The 20,651-nt window shown below is 40.8% G+C and overlaps 1 long non-coding RNA gene across 1 annotated transcript; it reads right to left on the reverse strand.

Moving 5' to 3' along the window:
- Positions 1-631: 631 nt before the first annotated feature.
- On the reverse strand, positions 632-2,338 carry LOC118494207. Its single transcript, XR_004896284.1, has 2 exons — positions 2,130-2,338; positions 632-999 (listed from the first exon to the last, which is right to left on the reverse strand). It is a non-coding gene; the product is annotated as an uncharacterized LOC118494207 (long non-coding RNA).
- Positions 2,339-20,651: the final 18,313 nt, after the last annotated feature.

Here is a 20,651-nt window from a genome sequence, read left to right on the forward strand (position 1 = left end):
AAGGGTACATCAGGTTGTAAATGCTTTGACTGAGCTATTACCCCTGTGTGATCTAGGATACAAATACCTGAGTCTTCTTTTTGTTGTTGGTATAATTGTGGCGTGATTGTCTGTTATATATATATTTATGTAATTAACTGATGTTGTGCTCACTCATTTGTAGTGTGTGTGAACATTGCAGAAATGAGAGATTTCACATTGTTCCCTCCCTGTAAACACGTATGAACCACACTGTGCAGCTACTGTAATGATAGAGCATGTGGCCTGCTTGCTCGCATGCTGAAACTCAGTTTGATTTCACAAGAAAAAGTAGTTCTTAAGTAATATTTTAAGATATATCTTCAGTTTTTTTGCACCTTGGGATCAGCAGGCACATGTCATACATGTGCTTCAATAACTTCATATTGACAAATCTGATTGGCTTACATTAAAAAGTGCTACTTATGTGACAAGTAGGTTAAACATCACACAGTAAAAAACGGTAGCTGAATAGTAGAATGAATAGTTTTTTGTGGGTTTGTATGGTACTTATACTTCAACTAAGTACCATTATCATCATCATGAATTAAACTGCAATCAAGATTCTGAGTAAAGAAAACTTTGCATAGATAATAATAAACACTGAATAAAGTAGTTTTGTGTAAACAGATATTTATTTTAAACATGCAATCAAAAAAATGCACAGCCAACAATGGTATTGAATATAATATGCTTACTACTTCATGTATGCCACATCATTTGTGACAAGCCAGTGGAAGGGTGCATTGTCATACTGGCCAAAAGGGACTAGCAGCTTTCCCAGGCACAGCTGACACGACGATGCAGGGATGCCCTCTGCTTGAAGGAGCTTCTCTGCGTGTGTCAGGGCGCTGTCCTGGAAGATAACAACGGGCCTCTTTAGTCGCCATCAGTACGGCCTGTTGACGGTGTGCAGGGGCCTCTGGGTTGACGATGCGGATTACTGGGGTTGCCATCTTCACTTACAGATACTGAAATACACTTAGACACAGTAACAGCACAACATTATTTTATTTTAACATTATCTTATATTATGTATTCAGTTTCTAAAATGACAATGCATGTTAGTGTACAACAGGTCATTGATACCCTTTTATCACACAGCGAGGAGGAAGTGTCAGAGCAGGACGACGACTGCTCAACCCTGATTACAGCTCTTCAGATGAAGATAACTTTGAGGTAGAGTTCATATAACTTCTGAATGTTATTATAATACAAGTTATCCACTTTTCAGCCCATTTCCCTCTGGCAAAGTTTGTATGCCATCTCTAAACTCAAAATAAGTTAAAAATCCTTTACCCCAAAAGTTGCCAGTAAAACATGTCTATCTGACAATTTCTATTTGATGAAATGCATTCCTGAGATGGCACATGCTGTTACAGCATGAACAGAAACATGAATTAGGTTAGTAATATGTAAAAAGTTAATGTTTTGTGACAGCAACAATAACTAAAATAATTACAGCAACAACAACAACAACAACTTTACTCTACAAAATGATTTTTCCACCGGTGATTATGGCATTAATGGAAACTATGCAGACTATGGTTTGTCTGTCATGACAAGTTAGTAACGTTAACGTTACTGTAACGGTAATGAATGATGAATGAAATCTGAAGGTATCTGAGGAGGGTCGCCCCGGTCTACTGTAACGTTATTCGATAGAAATATTGTCGTAACGTTAGTGTTTAACAAATACAATAGCCTAATTTAAAAGGCCTCCGAGTAACGTTAACGTAGGCCGAGGACGGAGATTTGACCGAGACACTGACATTTAGCTAACTAACGTTAGCAGTAACGTTAAGGTAACCGGCGTACGCTATTATTCCGTAGTGGATATACAACAAATAAAATTGAATGTATTATTTAAAATGACTCAGCTGAGAATATTTTAATGAACGATTAGCGGTAACTTTAACGTTAACGTTACCTGTCAACGGGACTTTTAGTTAACTTATAGCTAGCTTTAGTTGATACCATTAGCTTTCCCAAACGATCAAAAAAATCAACTGGGCAGTACAAACAGTGAGTGTAATGAAGAATGAATAATTTCAGGCTTAGTAAAAATATAAGCAGAGAGTGTTATAAAGAATTATTTCATTCAGACTTACCAGAAATACTGTAGGCTACGATCACCGGAGACCTCCGTTGACCGCAGCGGCAGGTTCAACTTTGAATGTCGGCGTGTGATTGGTAGTCTGCGGTCGGCGAATCCTACGTTTCCAATTGGTAGTCTACAGTCAAACGGAGCGATTTAATTGGGGGAGTCTACGGTCAGTCGACGAATCAGAACGCGTAACTGAACGTAGACTTTGCACAACGGTAGACTCAACCTCTGCGAACATTTAAAATAAAAAACAAAACAAAACAACAGAACTAGAACGGTCCGTGTACTTGGTGGCCAACGGATTTTCGTTTTGAAAGGAAAAAAACAAAAACGAAAAACGGCCAGTTTCCCAATTACCATTAGTAAATAGGAAAACAAAAAACGGAAAACAACCCATTATTCGTTTTTTGTTTTGATATTAAAAAACGGAAAACGAAAAACAATCTCGTTATCCGATTTTCTTTGATGTATTTGTAGATGGAACTCGGAAATTAAAATGTGTGTATAAATCTTATTCCTTTGTCAGTACCCGATCCGTACCGCCTGTAAAATCCGTTCTGTGCACTGCCTGATCAGTTCTACGCTTGCGCGAACACCGGCAAACTTCACAGCTCTATGCACGCATTGGCGTAAGGATGTTTGGACATTCCCGGTTACCGGAAGAAAACATTAGACAGTGACAGTAGACCGTTATGATGGCAAAGATGAAGTTTACAAGGTGTTTGCTGGAGTTGCCTAAAGTATCTGTTAATGATATACGGATATATATATATATATATATATATATATATATGATATACGGAGGGTCGTCCGGCCATCCAGTACAACACCATCATGGTGAAACGTAAAATTTGAAGCCTTTATTTAATTTGCTACATGTAGCAAATTAAATAAAGGCTTCAAATTTTACGTTTCGTCATTTCTTTACAACTTTGAAGGTAATTTGCTAACGCTAGCTAGCCTGAGCTAGAAGCCTTGCTTTGGTGTTATAAGTCATGACTCCGTCCTGCTTCAGGTTAACCATGTTTTAAATAAAGTTTAAGCATGTGTATACCTCTCACTTCATGTGTTTGTACTTTTATGAAAGTATCAGGTAAAAACAGGGCTACAAATGAGATCTCTGTGAGAGACCAGCATACTCCTAGCAAACTATTATGTAGCTCAATGCTGAACATTTCACCCCTAATTCCGGTCACTTTACTGTATTTGTATTTGTTTAGTATTTGGTTTAGAAGCCTTTATTGGTGATTTTTTACGGTACAAAGTCCTGCTATATACGTACATAGCTAGCTATATATGCTCCGCTATGTCGCGTTAGCATGCAGCTACAATAGTTAGCTATGAGTATGCTAACGTTAGATTGTAGTGGAACGAAGCAGCACTTTCTAACGTCAAAAATCGCAGACCAAACACTACACAATCGGACATGTTTCAGCAGGAATGTGACCCGGAATTGGGGAGAATTTAACAACATTGCCAGCTAAGATGACCGTTAGCATGTAGCTACTATAGTGTTTACTGCCGTTAGCATGTAGCTACTATAGTGGTGTACAGCAATGGTGGCTGGGAGAGCTGTCATCCCATCTTCAAAAGGACACTTATGTACGTTTACACTTCATCGCATTAATAATAGACAGTCTATGGTTATTAGTCAAGACGAAGTATTTGGTAAAACATTAACGTAAACAACACAACAACGATGTCGCTACACGGTTTTGGATCAGTGACAAGTTTCGAATGTTTGTAGCTATGACTATTGTATAATAAAGATTTAATAAAAAAAGATTTAATAAAAAAGTTGTAATGTTTGGTCGTAAAGTGTTGACACATGTTACTTATATACAGTCTATGGTTACTGTCGGTACACGATCCGTTCTGCCTGCACGATCCGTTCTGCACATGCGCAAAATGTTCGCGCATGCGCGGTTGTACGAGGATTTACGACACTGCACGATCTGTTCCACGCTTCCGGTCGACAGCCAAGCTAACGTTAGTTTAGCTAACAGCTAATTCAGCTAACCGCTAGCTGATTGTAGCGGTCTGCCGTTAGCTTCCACAGGCAAGCTAACGTTAGTTTAGCTAACAGCTAATTCGGCTAACTGCTAGCTGAGACAGCATGTAATAACTTTAAAAGACCCTCAAAATAAAACTTGAAAATAAACGTTGACATATATAACAAACACCTAACATATATAACAGCTGTTACGTCAGTTCTACTTTACTTGTGCTCATTTAAAATACAATCACTCAATACTTGTCTTTATTGTTATTACTGTGAAGTCTTAATTTAGCTGTAGCCTGCTTTTCCCATTACGTTTGAGTTAACGTTATTTTAGACAGAATCTAGCTGTCTGCTAGCGGTTAGCCGAATTAGCTGTTAGCTAAACTAACGTTAGCTTCCCGGTGGAGGCTAGCCATAGGCTAGCGTGGAACAGATCGTGCAGGTCGTATCCTCGGTAAAACAGTATTATCAATTAGCTGTTAGCTAAACTAACGTTAGCTTCCCGGTGGAGGCTAGCCATAGGCTAGCGTGGAACAGATCGTGCAGGTCGTATCCTCGGTAAAACAGTATTATCTTGCGCATGTGCAGAACGGATCGTGCAGGCAGAACGGATCAGGTACCGACAGTTACAAATCGCACAGGGACATTGTTAGTTTTCTACTATGTAATTATGCGCATGCACAGAACGGATCTTACAGGCGGTACTGGCCAATAAATGCTATTGAAGGGCGGGTCTTGGCGTGGCGGGAGTAACTTCCGGGTCACGAAAAAAATACCAATGCAAAATTAAGGAATACAACTTATACACACGTATTTTAATTTCCGAGTTCCATCTACAAATACATCAAAGACAATCGGATAACGAGATTGTTTTTCGTTTTCCGTTTTTTTAATATCAAAACAAAAAACGAATAATGGGTTGTTTTCCGTTTTTTGTTTTCCTATTTACTAATGGTAATTGGGAAACTGGCCGTTTTTCATTTTTGTTTTTTTCCTTTCAAAACGAAAATCCGTTGGCCACCAAGTACACGGACCTGGACCTTTTTTACTCAGCTCTTTCTGTTTAGTAGAACCGTATTGTGTTGGGGAAGGAGTACATTTACTTTCCTCACATGTTTCTGTCAAATAAATATATATTTTTATCAGTTATATTCCAGCTATTAGATGTGCTGTCTGTGATCAGGAGATGCAAATGCACTTTGTCTCTTGCACAAAACAATTTTAATTATTAAATGTTGCATTACGTGTTGCCTAAATTGCATTTGCACAACATTGACTGCATGTGTAGTTTCCTTGCCCTCGAGGACACTTTAAATTGACTAAGAGGTTTGCAGTCCCTGCACTTGGGACATTCTGCAGCTTCTATCACAGATCACATGTGAATTATATGACTATATGACTAAATATATAATGGGTCACCTTTAACTGACAGACTGCTAGAAAGAACGACTAGACCTGACATATACTTAGATTGCTTTTATCCTATAAACCCTCAACAATTAATGTTAAAGGTCTCTTCAGTAAACCCATCTACCTGTCTCTTGGACCCCATCCCTACGAGGCTACTTAAAGAAGCGTTACCCGTGGTTAACACTTCATTGCTAGATATGATAAATATGTCTCTATTGACAGGTTATGTACCGCAGTCATTTAAAGTAGCTGTGATAAAACCTCTACTGAAAAAACCCACCCTCGATCCTGAGGTCTTAGCCAACTATAGACCTATATCTAACCTTCCCTTTCTCTCCAAGATCCTTGAGAAAGTAGTCGCTAATCAGTTATGTGATTTTCTACATAACAATAGCTTATTTGAGGACTTTCAGTCAGGATTTAGAAAGCATCATAGCACAGAGACGGCACTGGTGAAAATCACTAACGACCTTCTAACTGCATCAGACAAAGGACTTGTCTCCGTACTTGTCTTATTAGATCTTAGTGCTGCATTCGATACTATTGACCATACCATCCTCTTACAGAGACTGGAACATTTAGTTGGCATTAAAGGAATCGCACTAAACTGGTTTAAGTCCTACTTCTCTGTTCGATCGCAATTTGTTAATGTTAACAATAAACCCTCCAATTACGCTAAAATTAACCATGGCGTTCCTCAAGGCTCAGTGCTTGGACCAATTCTATTCTCCTTATATATGCTTCCTCTAGGCAATATTATTAGGAAACACTCAATTAACTTTCACTGTTATGCGGATGACACCCAATTATATCTGTCAATCAAGCCAGACGAAACCAGCCAGCTAGCTAAACTTCAAGCTTGCATTAAAGATATAAAATCATGGATGGCCTATAATTTCCTGATGTTAAACTCAAACAAAACTGAAGTTATTGTGCTGGGCCCGAAACACCTACGAACCTCATTAGCCGAAGATATAATTACTCTGGATGGCATTGCCCTGGCCTCCAATACTACTGTCAGAAATCTAGGAGTTATTTTTGATCAGGATCTATCCTTTAACGCCCATCTAAAACACACCTCTAGAACAGCCTTTTTTCACCTTCGTAACATTGCTAAAATTAGGAACATCCTGTCTCAAAACGATGCTGAAAAACTAGTCCATGCATTTGTTACTTCCAGGCTGGACTACTGTAATTCCTTATTATCAGGATGCTCAAATAAGTCCCTTAGGACTCTCCAGCTGATCCAGAATGCTGCAGTGCGTGTTCTGACAAGAACTAAGAAAAGAGATCATATTTCTCCTGTATTAGCTTCTCTCCATTGGCTTCCTGTAAAATCCAGGATTGAATTTAAAATCCTTCTTCTGACCTATAAAGCTCTAAATGGTCAAGCTCCTTCATATCTTGAGGACCTCTTAGTACCTTATTGTCCCACTAGACCACTACGCTCCCAGAATGCAGAGTTACATGTGGTTCCTAGAGTCTCTAAAAGTAGAATGGGAGGCAGAGCCTTCAGCTATCAGGCTCCTCTCCTGTGGAACCAGCTCCCAATCTGGGTTCGAGGGGCAGACACCGTCTCTACATTTAAGACTAAACTGAAAACTCTCCTCTTTGATAAAGCTTATAGTTAGGGAGTGAGGAGTTGCAGTGAACGCCTAGACCGGCGGGGCAGGGTGCATAGCTGCAGACACAGTACCACCGCTTTTCTCTGCTTCTCTTTACAGTCATCAGATTTACCTATCGTATAATCAATAATATAGTGCCTCTCCTAGTTATGCTGTTATAATTCTAGACTGCCGAGGAAGTTCCTTCTTATGACACGCTCTTTTCTTTTGTTTCCTTTTATGCACATCCTGTCTCAGAAGTGCTTGTTACTCACCTAGCTCTGGGGAGTTTACTCCCCGGAGTCCTTATGTTTCTTCTTCGCCCAGAACATCGCCTCGGATTAGGGCGACACCAAGACCTGTGTCTTGGGTGCAGCTGTGGCTATGGACCTGCTACACCCTGCTATGCTCTACGATTCCCTGCAATGCCCGGCTACGTCCTGCTGCGGCCACCGCGTCCACCCATGCTCTGCTGTGCCACGCTACATCCTGTACCGTCATAACCCCAACCGTCAGACACCGCCCACCAAGAGTCTGGGTCTGCCGAGGTTTCTTCCTAAAAGGGAGTTTTTCCTCGCCACTGTCGCAATAGCCTCTGCTAATGCTTGCTCTTGGGGGAACTATTGGAATTGTTGGGGCTTTATAGAGTGTGAACAGAGGGATCGAGTTGTATTTATAGGGGTGAGTAGTTCTTTCAGATGGGGGGGGGCATTTCCATAGATGCACTGGTGGGTAAGGATTATATTCAATCCTGGCAGAACCAGGAAGCCAGTGAAGTGAATGGAGAATGGGTGTGATGTGGTCTTATTTTCACACTCTCACCAGGATCCTTGCTTGCCTGGCTCCGCCCTCCTACGTACTTCCGCTCAATTTTCATTTTCCTTCAGTACTACGTCTGGGTTTGCAGTATATTTTTGGGTTTTCTCCGATTAAATTTTAACAGGTCCAATCAGCGAACAGAGGGAGTGGCTGAGAACGATGACGTTGAGGTTCAGTAACCTTCGGCGAGTTTGTTGTGGCAATGCTGCCGAATATCCAGAAGTTAAAGCCCAAGCAAGAATAATCTTTGCTGAGTTTTGTTGGTGGCCATGATGTTGTGGCCCTCCTCTGCACGGGGTTCGGGAAATGTTTGATTTTCCAGCTCGCTCCGCTAGCGATGCTAAGCCAATTGTTGTTGTCGTCTCCCCTCTTGTTAGCCTGGTCCCAGACAGTACGTAGGAGGGCGGAGCCAGGCTACCAGAGTGGCTCTGGGCAGATCCAATAGTTTTAAACTTCAACAGAGTACCTGCCTTCAAGGAAGTTAACACTTGAGAGAGTCTGGTAGGACCAGGCTAGATCCTTGCAGCACTATTCTGAACATAGTGCAGTCTCTGCAGGCTTTTGTTAGGGATCCTGATGAGAAGTGCGTTACAGTAATCCAGTCTGGAGGAGACAAAGGCATGGACCAGTTTTTCAGCATCTGCTAAGGTGAGTGCCCTCCAGGAGGCGCTACAGGAGCCTCTGTTCCAGCCCACCTGCTGCTGCTGAATGTTCCTTTTATTGGTTCATGCTTCATGATGATGATGATAACAGGTAAACAGCCTAACCCATTTCATTGTTTCATTGCATTGATTCAGATGTAGATTGTATCTTTTGTTTAGAAGTTGTTTTTTTTATCATAAGGAGCTTTTTATACTTATCTTTTAAGTTAAAGGCATACTATGTAACTTTTCCCTCTTCGGTCCTCCTACAGGTTGTCTCATTAGAACTACAGCCGAGTGAGCTGTAGTTCTAATGAGACAACCTGTAGGAGGACCGAAGAGGGAAAAGTTACATAGTATGCCTTTAAAGTAGCAATACCACAGTGTAAAAATACTCCATTAAAAGTAAAAGTACTCATAAAAAGTTGACAATATATGATACATTATGAAAGTGAATTATTATTGCAGATGGTGAGTAAGCAGCATTGTATTGTTGTAGCTAGTCGAGAGGCAGCTCATGTCACGCCCCCGCCTGCCGTGACTTCTGCACGGTGACAGTCTGGTGTGTGTGTGTGAATGTGTTTTGGTTTATTTCTTCATTTTGTTATGCCTGCCGTGTGTGTGTGTGTGTGTGTGTGTGTGTGTGTGTGTCTGTCTGTGTTTCTGTTCCCGCCTACATTTTCCACAGAGTGAGGACACGCCCCCCCTGTTGATTCTCCCCACACCTGGTACCAACTCCAATCAGCGCACCTGCTACTCATCCTGCTCCATCATCTGCCTTCAAATGCCAGTCAGACTTTCCTCTCCCTGCCGGATTGTTGCTTACCACTGAGTATGCTTTTTCACCAGCCTTTGAGATTTGTATCTAGTCTAGTTTCTTGTTTTTGTACCTACCTGTCTGCTCCGCTCCCTGATGTTACTAACTGGAAGATCTCTGTTCTCAGAAATAACCCACCTTTGGAATCCTCTGCTGCCAATAGCGCACTGGAACATCAAGTCTGCAGCCCCACTGAGGAACACAGCCCAGCACCCCCTCTGCCAGTCTAGCCATCTTCAGACCCAGCACCCCCACTGCCAGTCCAGCCATCTTCAGACCCAGCACCCCCTCTGCCAGTCCAGCCATCTTCAGACCCAGCACCCTCTCTGCCAGTCCAGCCATCTTCAGACCCAGCACCCTCTCTGCCAGTCCAGCCATCTTCAGACCCAGCACCCCCTCTGCCAGCCCACACTCACAGCTTCAATAAAATAAGATTCTTTACCACCTACTCCAGACTGCGCCTGAGTTCTGATCCTCCTTCCTGACAGCTCATTGTGTTAATTTACAACAATGCATCATGTTTTATAAAATTATCCTGTTTTGTATGAAAATTCTTAATCTGAGAGTAACTAATAACTAAAGCTGTAGTTGAGTAAAAAAAGGACAATATGTCACTTTGAAATGCAATGTAATGGAGGAACAAAGTGTCATAAAATGAAAATACTAAGGTGCAACAACTCAAAATTATACTTTAGTATTTGAGTATATTCAGTCTACCACTGGTGAAGAGGAAGGAGAAGAAGACGAGGCTGGAGAAGAAGATGAAGAGATAATTAGTCCTGACATCATCCTTAAAGACATCCAGGTTCTGTTCTGTATTTTTGAAAGAACTATATGAAAGACTGCTCATTATGTAACCCATAAACATTTAATAAATAATAATCAGCCCAAGCAATGTTCTTTTGGCAATCATGGATAAATCCTTGGCTTTTTTTTTGCTCTGCACTTCTGTTTTTTTTTTTTTTTTATAACTGTTTTAGAATTTTTCTATTTTGTATTGTGTGGATTAAAAAAAACTGATATCAACATTAAGAGATCTTCTGATCTTCATATTTGATGCAAATTCTCCACAATATTTTCAACACTTTTCAGAACAATTTGCCAAACTGGAAGAATGCTTGACAATTTTAACAATCACCAAATATGTATTAAAAATAATTAATTCAGAACCCAAAGAAACTTTTACAAGCCAAAGTCAAATAAAAAACCATAAAACCATAATCTCTACAAAACAACTTTTGTGAGTTTGCAGTGATGAGGACTTTCTCTTCTCTCTACTAGAACTTTCCTCTCAAGGATATGTACCAACAGGTTCCTTTTTATCAGCATTTTTAAAGCTGTAGTGCGTAGTTTCTCTCTCCCCCATGAGGAATTCTAAATAATGACAACAACACTGTCGGTGCGTCCACATGATACAAGCCTTACGTGATCCCACACACGCCCCCAAAAGCTCCAGAAAAGCTAGTATTCAAATTTGTTTATTAGGATGAACCCCTTGTTTTCGAGGGGGTCCCTAGTAAGTGGACCTTGAGTTGGGATTGTTTTGTCGAGTTGTCAAACGATTGTTTTCCTCACTTATAACTCAAAGTGAAAACTAAACCTGTGGAAGGAAACCTGTTAAATAGCCTATTAAAGGGGTGGTTCAGAATTTTGGACATAGGACCTCATTTCCAAGTTAGCCTGTGTGTTATTTATCGGTGGAGACCGTTTTCAACACTTTTCATCCAGTCCTTCCAGTTGCAGAGTTCGCTGGTGCTAGGCTAGTGCAAGTCAACGGTATCTGCTAGCCTGCCACTAAAATCAGTCTTACCCACTCCACAGTACACCCGAGGCACATAAATTATAACGCAGGATATCGATGTAAATGTCTGTGTTGATAGACTAATGTTAGAAATAAAACTACCCTTGCATCTCAATGATTGCATTACATTTTGAGAGTTTCTCAGCAGTGGCGGAATTTTACTTTACTCCGGTTAGTAGTACTGCGCCGAAAAGTAAACGGAGATGCGCACTCGGCACTCCAGTCGGGACACCTAGTAGTAGCCTAGTACATTGGTATTGAAGCATTGGATTGGAAACTAAGGACTAGGCAACATGGTGATTCAGTGTGCATTTAGAAATTGTAAAACTAAACCAAACAGATGGGCACCACAAAGTTTCCACAAATTTCCATTAGGAGATCCAGAAAGGAACCAACTGTGGCTTCTTGCTGCTGGCTTGGACATCAAGGCGGAGACTCTACTCAAGTGGCGAATGTGTAGTGATCATTTTAGACCAGACGACTTTGAAAACCCTCGCAATCTAAAGCACCACAAGTCACTGACAACGAATGTGGTTCCATCTGTCTTTCCAGATGCACCAACAGCTACTGATGAACAGGTAATAACTTTTGGTAGGCTACTATAGCTAATAAAGCTAGCCCCTTTCATAACGTTAGCCTAGCTGCTACTGATTGTCTGACTGACAACGTTAGTGGAGATGACGTAACAGTTCAGTGCATTGTGGAGAGTGACAACATCAGCTAACGGTATAGCTACACTCTTGGTAGATACCTGGCTGGGCTAACCGCTAACTTTAGGTAATTGCTGACAGAAAAGTCATGTAAGCTCGGACAGTTTATGTGCAAATTGCAGCGGCAGGTAAATAAACTTGTGTGATTGTCATGGAAACTGGCTTTCTCAGTAGCCTAGGTAATATCACTCTGCCGCTGCTGTAGCCTATGCTATCAACTACAGGGAACAAAGTATAACTATTGCAATGCAATGCAAGGGTAGTTTTATTTCTAACATTATTCTATCAACACAGACATTTACATCAATAGTCTGGCGTTATAATTTATTTGCGTGTGTACTGTGGAGTGGGTAAGACTGTTTTTAGTGGCAGGCTAGCAGATACTGTTGACTTGCGCTAGCCTAGCACCAGCGAACTCTGCAACTGGAAGGACTGAATGAAAAGTGTTGAAAACGGTCTCCACTGATAAATAACACACTGGCTAACTTGGAAATGAGGTCTTATGCCCAAAATTCTGAACCACCCCTTTAAATATTCTGCATGTACTATAATTGTAATAATTACCATAAAGTACAATAAGGTCACAATAACATTGCAAATCCCTTTATAAAAGCAAAATTGATTTAAATTGTGGGAAATTTATGCACCATCTGCAGGTATTTTGTCTTAATGCCACATTTAAGGCGAGCTTATCGCCCCTGAAGCAAAATATTTCAACCGTGCTGCCAATCAAAACTCAACATCAAACTTCTTTTTACTGCAGCAAATTAATGTTTGCTGACGTAAACTGAAAAACTCTTTATTTCACCACAGAGGATGCAGCAGCGCACTTCTCTGGCTCTGTTTTGATCTCCCTTCTTTCCGCCGTCACCCCTTTGGCCTTTTTGTTGTGGTGAGGCCTGCCTGGGGTCGCCCGGGGTCACGTCAGAAGGAGAGAACAAGGATTAATGCCTTCAAACCCACTAATAACCCCCACTGCGTCCGCCTTACCCCCCCCTCTAGGGCTATTTTTCATAGCTCTCTCCACACAGACAGAGGAGGCAGGCAGCTGGAGGCTGGTCACTTCCATCCACGCGTCTGGTTTGCATTAAATGGACACATGTGGTCTTTGTTTTGAGAAGTGCGGCTGACACGAACCCATAACCAGCCGTATGAAAAATTGATTTCACAGGCAGCGGATTTAGGCTAAACTTTGTTCAGGGTTTCACTTTAAAGAGGAGGTATCATAATGACAGGAAGCGTATGATTTGAGACAAGCCCTTCGTTAAGGATGACGGACAGAGTATCGCTGCCCTGTGGAGCAGTCCATCTGAGAGGGACCATATATGAATCTACTGCCACAGATAACATATGTAAGATGTTTTAGCTCAAACTTATATATCACATGTCAGGGTTTTACAACTAGATGTTGCCGTAAAAAGCAACACGACTTTTTCTGTCCATGACTGAGATTTATACTCCAGGCTCTCACACAATGGCTCAGTGTTTAGCTCAGGGACATATGGCGGTTGATGGACACATTGGCCGTGGCAGCGATCAAACCTGTGACCTTTTTTATGACCGGACAATCTATTTAACCATCAGACCACCCTGCAACTCAAAACAGCCACTGGATACTTTCATAAAGCCTCTTAAGCCTCCAATAGTGAATGTATATACTAACAGGTATTGTGTGCATCAAAGCCTGACTTATCTTCCTTCTCTGTGCTATAGAGCTCCATTGTTGTCCAAAAACTATTAAAACACATCAATAAGGCCACACTGTTGCATTGGGTGACATGTTCCTTCTTTACCATGAACACACACAATGTAGTTTATTTTGACTCAATCCCACATACACCATCCTGTCCCAAATACTCACTAGAGCACCAAATTTAGATTAATCCACAGCTGAAAATAGTCCCCAAAAAATGTTTTCCTCCTGTTTAAGTAACGCTGATAAAAACTTACGGTGATCAGTTGTTTTGGGAACTTACTGAGCCTTTGTGAGAGAAAGAAATCTCAACTCCAGGTCCATTTAGTAGCTATTCTGGAGCTTTCAATCATATCACATGATCTTCATCTGTTTTTAAAGATTAACATCAGGGACCATCAGGCTATGGGCACAGATAGGGTAGGGAAGTCAGAACGTATTGATAGTCTGACTCATTGTTGTGAGTTTTGGATTAGTTGACAATAACCAAAAACTATAGAATAAAGACATTGTTATTCTTTGAAGGATAATTTTGAAGCCTTTTTGAGGAATCACCCAAGATAAAAGTTCTGAATATTTTTGATCCTTCAGGGGAATCAATGTGCTGCCGTTAATGCTTCTGAAATACGGGAAACACTTTTGAAAAAGCACGAGAACACCTTGACCTTGAAGGGAAAATCTGCTTTATGACACCAAGTTGAGCCTTTTTCATATCGGTGTTACACATGCTTTGCTTCAATCACCTGAAACCAACAGGGAGATTTTTCTCACCTCACTGAGCTTCACTAAGCATGAAAACCGATCAGCAGGAACACACAGTTACTCAGTTCAAAAGATGGGACCAAGTCACTGTTTTGGAAGTCACAAATGAGCCTCAAGTTTTGACTTCAATATCAAAGTCCTAAATTCTGTCTTTTCCATCTTAAACAAGTTTTTATTTGCCAAACGCACCTGTTCCTCCTGCTTGTACAAGGTGATTGGCTTTTGTACACAATAAAGAAAGGATTGGATTTTTTGGAACGGCTTTATTTGAGCAAATACTGATAAAAAATATGCTCGGATCGGCCTAGGGGTCATTCATAATGAAAGTAGTTTATCTTCTCACAAAAAAAAGTGAACAAGCCTATTTTCCAAAATGTCAAACGATTCTTTAAAATTCACACCTCTCCTCACCTTCACACCTTATCTGCCGAGTCCAAGAACAGTCTGAGCTGTTTGCAACAGGAGCAGCTGGGGATTATGTGCCTTGCTCAAGGGCACATTAGCTATGTGATGTAATGATGGACGTATGCTCAGATGTATCATGCTGTTTCCGGAATTAAACCAGCTTTGCATCTCCAACTTTTACTTTAGTGTCACGTTGAAGTCTTTAAATTAAGTTCATGTATAAATGTTAAATGTGTGGGGATGTGTGAGCTTAAGTGTGTACGTAGGCAGATGTATCAAGGATTACTTAAACACACACACAGACACACACACACACACACACACACACACACACACACACACACAGACAGACACAGACACAAACACACACAGACAGACAGACAGACACACACACACACACACACACACACACACACACCAACTCTGCATTAGTTCACTGGAATGCCACGCTGTGCACTTTTGTTTATAAATCGTTTTTGCATTTCTACCCAAAGGAAAACACTGAGCTCCATCATGATAATCTGCATGTGATAAAAAGATTCCATTCATATCAACCCAACAGCTGCTGCAGCAGGACCAGATGGAAACCACTGAATCTTTTCATCTGAAAAGATCTTCAGGCCGATATCACCCAGACAAAGAGATGGTAACACAAAGGTTGGATGCAGGCCTGGAGTTAACTTGCAGGTGTCAGATTGGGATCATTTTATGTAGATATTTGTGTTATGTTTGAAGCAATAATAATGTGTACATGGTTATGAATGATTAGTGTAGCCATGAAGGTTTTTATTCTGAAATACTAAGCACCATTAAGTATGAACACTTCCTTTCCAGAAGTTCATATTTCAGTATGCATCCTAAACTCTGGGGCTGGATCTCACTTTCCTTATTTGATAGCTCCTTGCTCCTTGCTCCTCGCTCCTCAGTCCTCAGCTGAACCGGAAGTTGTTCTGTCCCGCCTTCGTAAAGGCCGTCTCAAAGCTGCCCCAAATAGCTAGGAGTGAGCATCAAAGAGGGATCACCAAGGAGCTATAAGCAAGGATACAAATGAGCAGCCTTCCCAGAAGCTGTGTGGCTGAAAGAGTTGCTAACTCCGCACATACAGCCGACGAATTCATGTGACGCTTCGGAGGAAAGAACGTCTCATCCCTCTAAAACACATTTCCTCGTTTCCTCTCTCCTCCCATGATTTCCTTGTGTCTCTCCCGTGCTTCCTCAGTGGGACGGACTAAGACGCGAGGAAGGGAGGCAAGTGGAGGAGCTGGGGATGCAATTTAAAAACCTGAGATGCAACCTTAGTGTCTGGACGATTGCTATAGTGGAAAAAAGACCTAAAAACACGACCACGTAAAAAATGAATATCAGTTTAAGTGTACGTTATATTTAGATTATTTTCACTACTTTACATTGCTGCAAACAGCCCTTTATGACGGGGAACTGAAGCCAGACCACCAGACTCACTTGACAAAAACTTTACCTTGCAGAACACGGAAGTTGCTGGTCTACCGCTGCCTTGATTGGTTAGTTTGTTTGGTGTTTTAAAGCTATAGTGCGTAGTTTCTGTCGCCCCCATGAGGAATTCTAAGTAATGACAACAATACTGTCGGCACATCCGCATGATACAAGCCTTCCGTGATTGTGCACAAATATTCTAAATATAGCTTACACTTAAACTGATATAGGTCCTTTTTTATGTGGCTAAAACATGTTTAGATGCTGCCCCCATCCAAAGCAGAACATTGCTTAGCTTCTGTGTTGAGACTCCTGCATGCTTCTCCAAACTGGGGGCATGCCGACTGCCATCTACTGTAGGTAATACACTGAATATGGATAAGTACCTCATACAACCTCACTTAAAAACATTCAAACTATCTCTTTAACCGTGTGTCACAGCATACCGAACCTGTTTAACCATTATTTTGAATGAGTGTCCTTTGTGCTTTAAATTACATCCTTCTGCATTAAGCAGCATTTTATGTTTTCAGCATTTCCCTGCACCAGTGTCACTTACGCAGATTCCGATATATTTATTGGACTTGGCAGTGACTTGGATCCTGATTTTGAGGCATATTTCTTTTCTAATTGAGAGCTGCTGTCATGTGTTGGAACGCTGCCATCTCTTGTAAAAAGTACTGAGGAGGAAAATGCATTGGGACCATCTGTGGGGGGAACATGAGATATCTTGTTTATATGATTCACGTGAAGAAAATGGCCAATGCCAGTTACAAGAGCAGTTTTAAGTCTGCTAACTTAAGAGAATATAAAGAGAGTGGAAAGTTGAGTCAAATAAAAGACCTGCTGGAGATCAAAAATACTCTCCTCTCAAACACAATAAAAAAAATATAGCATGATCGAAACACAGAAGATCTGAGTTTAACTTACAAACCTTTCTCAGACGCACGCCTTGCTGAAATGATCTCATTGGTTGAGTTCAATCTGAATGTGTGAAGACAAAAAACAATCAACTGCACGTTATTCCTATGAGATAGTAGAGAGCATGATTTTAGCTGCAAAAATACTAAAGTATTTGATTGTAAAACTATAGATTTTGGGAGATATGATGTTAAACATGAACTGTGAAAGTTCTTCATCGCTAGCTGTTATTTGTTTTTGGACTAATATCACAATGATATAAGACTGTAACTCATATCTGTAACTCATTACTGCTGAAAACAGAAAAATAATCCATGATTCTTAAATGTTATTGTGTTACTATCTTATGTCACCTAGTCTATATCGAAGACGTTACATTTACGGGATTGTTCCGGTGCCACCGGAGGTTCCACCAGATGTCCATCATTTTCGGCCAGATGTCCGTTACCTTCCGCTTTCTTTGTGTTGGCATTCTAAACTCCGGTGGATTTCTGAGGACTATGGTTAACTGCTCCTCAGATCTCTGCGGGGTAAATCCAGACAGCTAGCTAGACTATCCATTTTCTGTTGCACGACTTAAAAACTTTCAAACGTACACATGTTCCACCAAAACAAGTTCCTTCACGAGGCTATTTTGCAGAAGCACCGTTGCTCCATCCGGCACCAAAGACGATTGTGATTGGTTTAAAGAAATGCCAATAAACCAGATCACGTTTTCTCCTATCTCGGAATGTTGTGTGGACTAGCCAGACCTTCCTCTGCAGCGCATATATATATATATAAATACACTAGCGGCTTAAATAAGAGGGTGAACACATTTGACCAATTCAAAGTGAGCTTTAACCTTAAATTGGCCTCTATATGTAACACATCTGCATTCAGTAACATTAATTATAGTCTCCTGTCCAGAAATTACAAGTGTCACTTTCTTATTAAGCCTTTCCCTTTTTCTCTTTCATTACACTGAGAAGATAACGGGCCTGATGTGGTGCAGAGCTTGCACTTCCTTGTCAGGCAATCAGATTTTATTAGAGCCCTTTTTTCAAGTCCAAATAGCCCTCGAAAGCTGACAGCCATTACACAGGAAAGCTCTGCTGAATTCTTTACTGCTATTAGTGGTTGTAATTATAGAAATGATCTCAAACTGACTCATAGAGAGGTTGTTTTTTTTTATGGCAAAAAGGGACAGAGGTGGGTCAGAAACCTCCAGTGGGTCTGACTGTGGAGCTTTTTATCTTACAGCTGCGAAAATAAATCAACAGATTCCTACTTTCTTCTGCACTTTGTCTCACACACACACACACACACACACACACACACACACACACACACACACTCCTTTTATTCTCATATAAACTACACTTCACACACATTGTTCCCCCTTTGATTTCAGTTATCATAATTATTCCTCTTTAATCCATAGTTTGACATTTTGGGAAATATTTGCTTTGTTTCTAAGAAGTAGATGAGAAGTTTGATCAATCAAAAGGTGGTTATCTTATCTTAGCACACTGGAAACAATCCTCCTTCCCGTTATGTCTTGTTGGTTTAATCCGTACTAAAATAGAAATGCAAGAAAGACAATTTGTGGTTTTTAGAGGAGTTACATGCTGGAACTTGACAAACCACGAAGTATCCAGCAGTGTCTCAGCTGGTGGGATTGTTTGGATTAAACAAACAAGATATAACATGTTGAAGGGTAATTTCGATTTATCCAAACCTGGACCCTATTTTCCTATGTTTTTGTGTGTAAGTGACTGATAGGAACAACAATCTTTGAAATTGGTCCAGTTGGCACTGTAACCGGCAGTCATGCACAGACCGGGCTGCTATGTAACCCTATGGGGCAAACGTGGATTGTCAATTTGGTCCACTAAAAGTGCTTTTTTTGCCACTGAAAGGCTTAGATTATTACATTAAGTGTCTGACAACATTACGGAAATGATCCCTACAGAGATAAGCCTTTTTATAACCTCTTTAAGACCTTTCTGTTTAACCAAAAAACAGCTCTGAGGTCGCTAGCGCTAAACCCACCAGACTCTATTTAAAAAAAGCAATAATTTTAGCGTGTATATAGCCAACATATTTTCACATGTAAATCGGTAAATTATGTGTTTATTTCAACCAAAACTAGAGTTGCGATGGTTGGACAAGTGGAAAGACGACCCAAAACGGGTTTTCATAGTTTTATTTTGTTTCTGTCGACTTTGAAGTGAAGTGTATTTTACGATGCTAAAATTACTGTTTATTTACATGGAGTCTGGTGGCTTTAGTGAACGCAATTTCGCAGATATTTTTATGTTTAAAAAAAGGATCTTACTCTTTAACAGAAAAGTCTACCTCTTTAGAAATCCTTTCCATAATGTTGTCAGACACTTAGAATATTAATCTGAGCCTGTCAGTGGCAAAACAAGCCCTTTTGTGACCGTAAATACAAGCTGCACAATTGCCCTATTAACTTACATTGTAGCTTGTTTCACCGCTGCCGACTGCAGCAATCTTAATACTGGACCAATGTCAAAGATTGTTGTTCCCATCAGTCACTTTGACACAAAAACATAGGAAAATAGGGTCCAGGTTTTAAAAAAAACGGTAGTTACCCTTTGATTAAGGAGCTTTGGTAGGTAGAATTTGGATCTTTGGCAGAGCCCGGCTAGCTGTTTCCATCTACTTTCAGATTTAATGCTAAGCTAAACTAAGCTTTGACTTCAGCTTTGTCCGTACTTAAAGGGGAACGGCAACGATTTTACACTTCAAAGTCCGTTTGCTGGTGTTGGGAAGTTCTAAATGAAAAACGTATGAAGCATAAAGCCTTTTGTTTCTCCAGACACGGAAAGTCTCGTAAAACTCATAGACAGAGACGGCAGGAGAAGTTCCATCACACTGTTGAGTAACCACTAACCAATCCTGAACCAGAGTTACCCTTAGGATTTCAAATGCCAGTGAATAAAATTGAGACGCAGAAAGCTGATCCATCTTTAGTGTCTCTCTTTCAGAAAGCAAAGGAGAAGGAGTCAGAAGCTGAGCTGGACTTCAACAGAGATGAGTATATTCTGCAAAATGGCATGCTCTATCATCAACAGGGGTCAGTGTTGCAGCTAGTGGTTCCCCAAACAGTTAGACCGAACATACTTACCTTGGGGCACTCTGTTCCCTGGGCTGGCCACCTGGGTAAGCACAAAACCACAGCACGTGTCAAACGCCATTTCCACTTGCCGGGTCTGTGCAGAGATGTAGCTGAATTCTGTAGAAATTGCCCTCAGTGCCAAATAACATCTGCTAAAACTCCGTCCAGAGCTCCTCTCCAACCCCTACTCATCATTGGCACCCCAGGAAGTCTGACAAATGTCCTCAAGTGATGTCACTTGAGTCAGAAGCAGGTGTTTGATGTGGGTTGAGAAAATTCTACTTCTTAGGCTTAATAAACTATTTAAAATCCATTAGAAATAAACTGTTTTGGTCATGGTCTTCTTTAACTTAAGAGAATGT

Source organism: Sander lucioperca, chromosome 2 (genome assembly GCF_008315115.2).
Source record: "Sander lucioperca isolate FBNREF2018 chromosome 2, SLUC_FBN_1.2, whole genome shotgun sequence".
NCBI lineage: Eukaryota > Metazoa > Chordata > Actinopteri > Perciformes > Percidae > Sander > Sander lucioperca.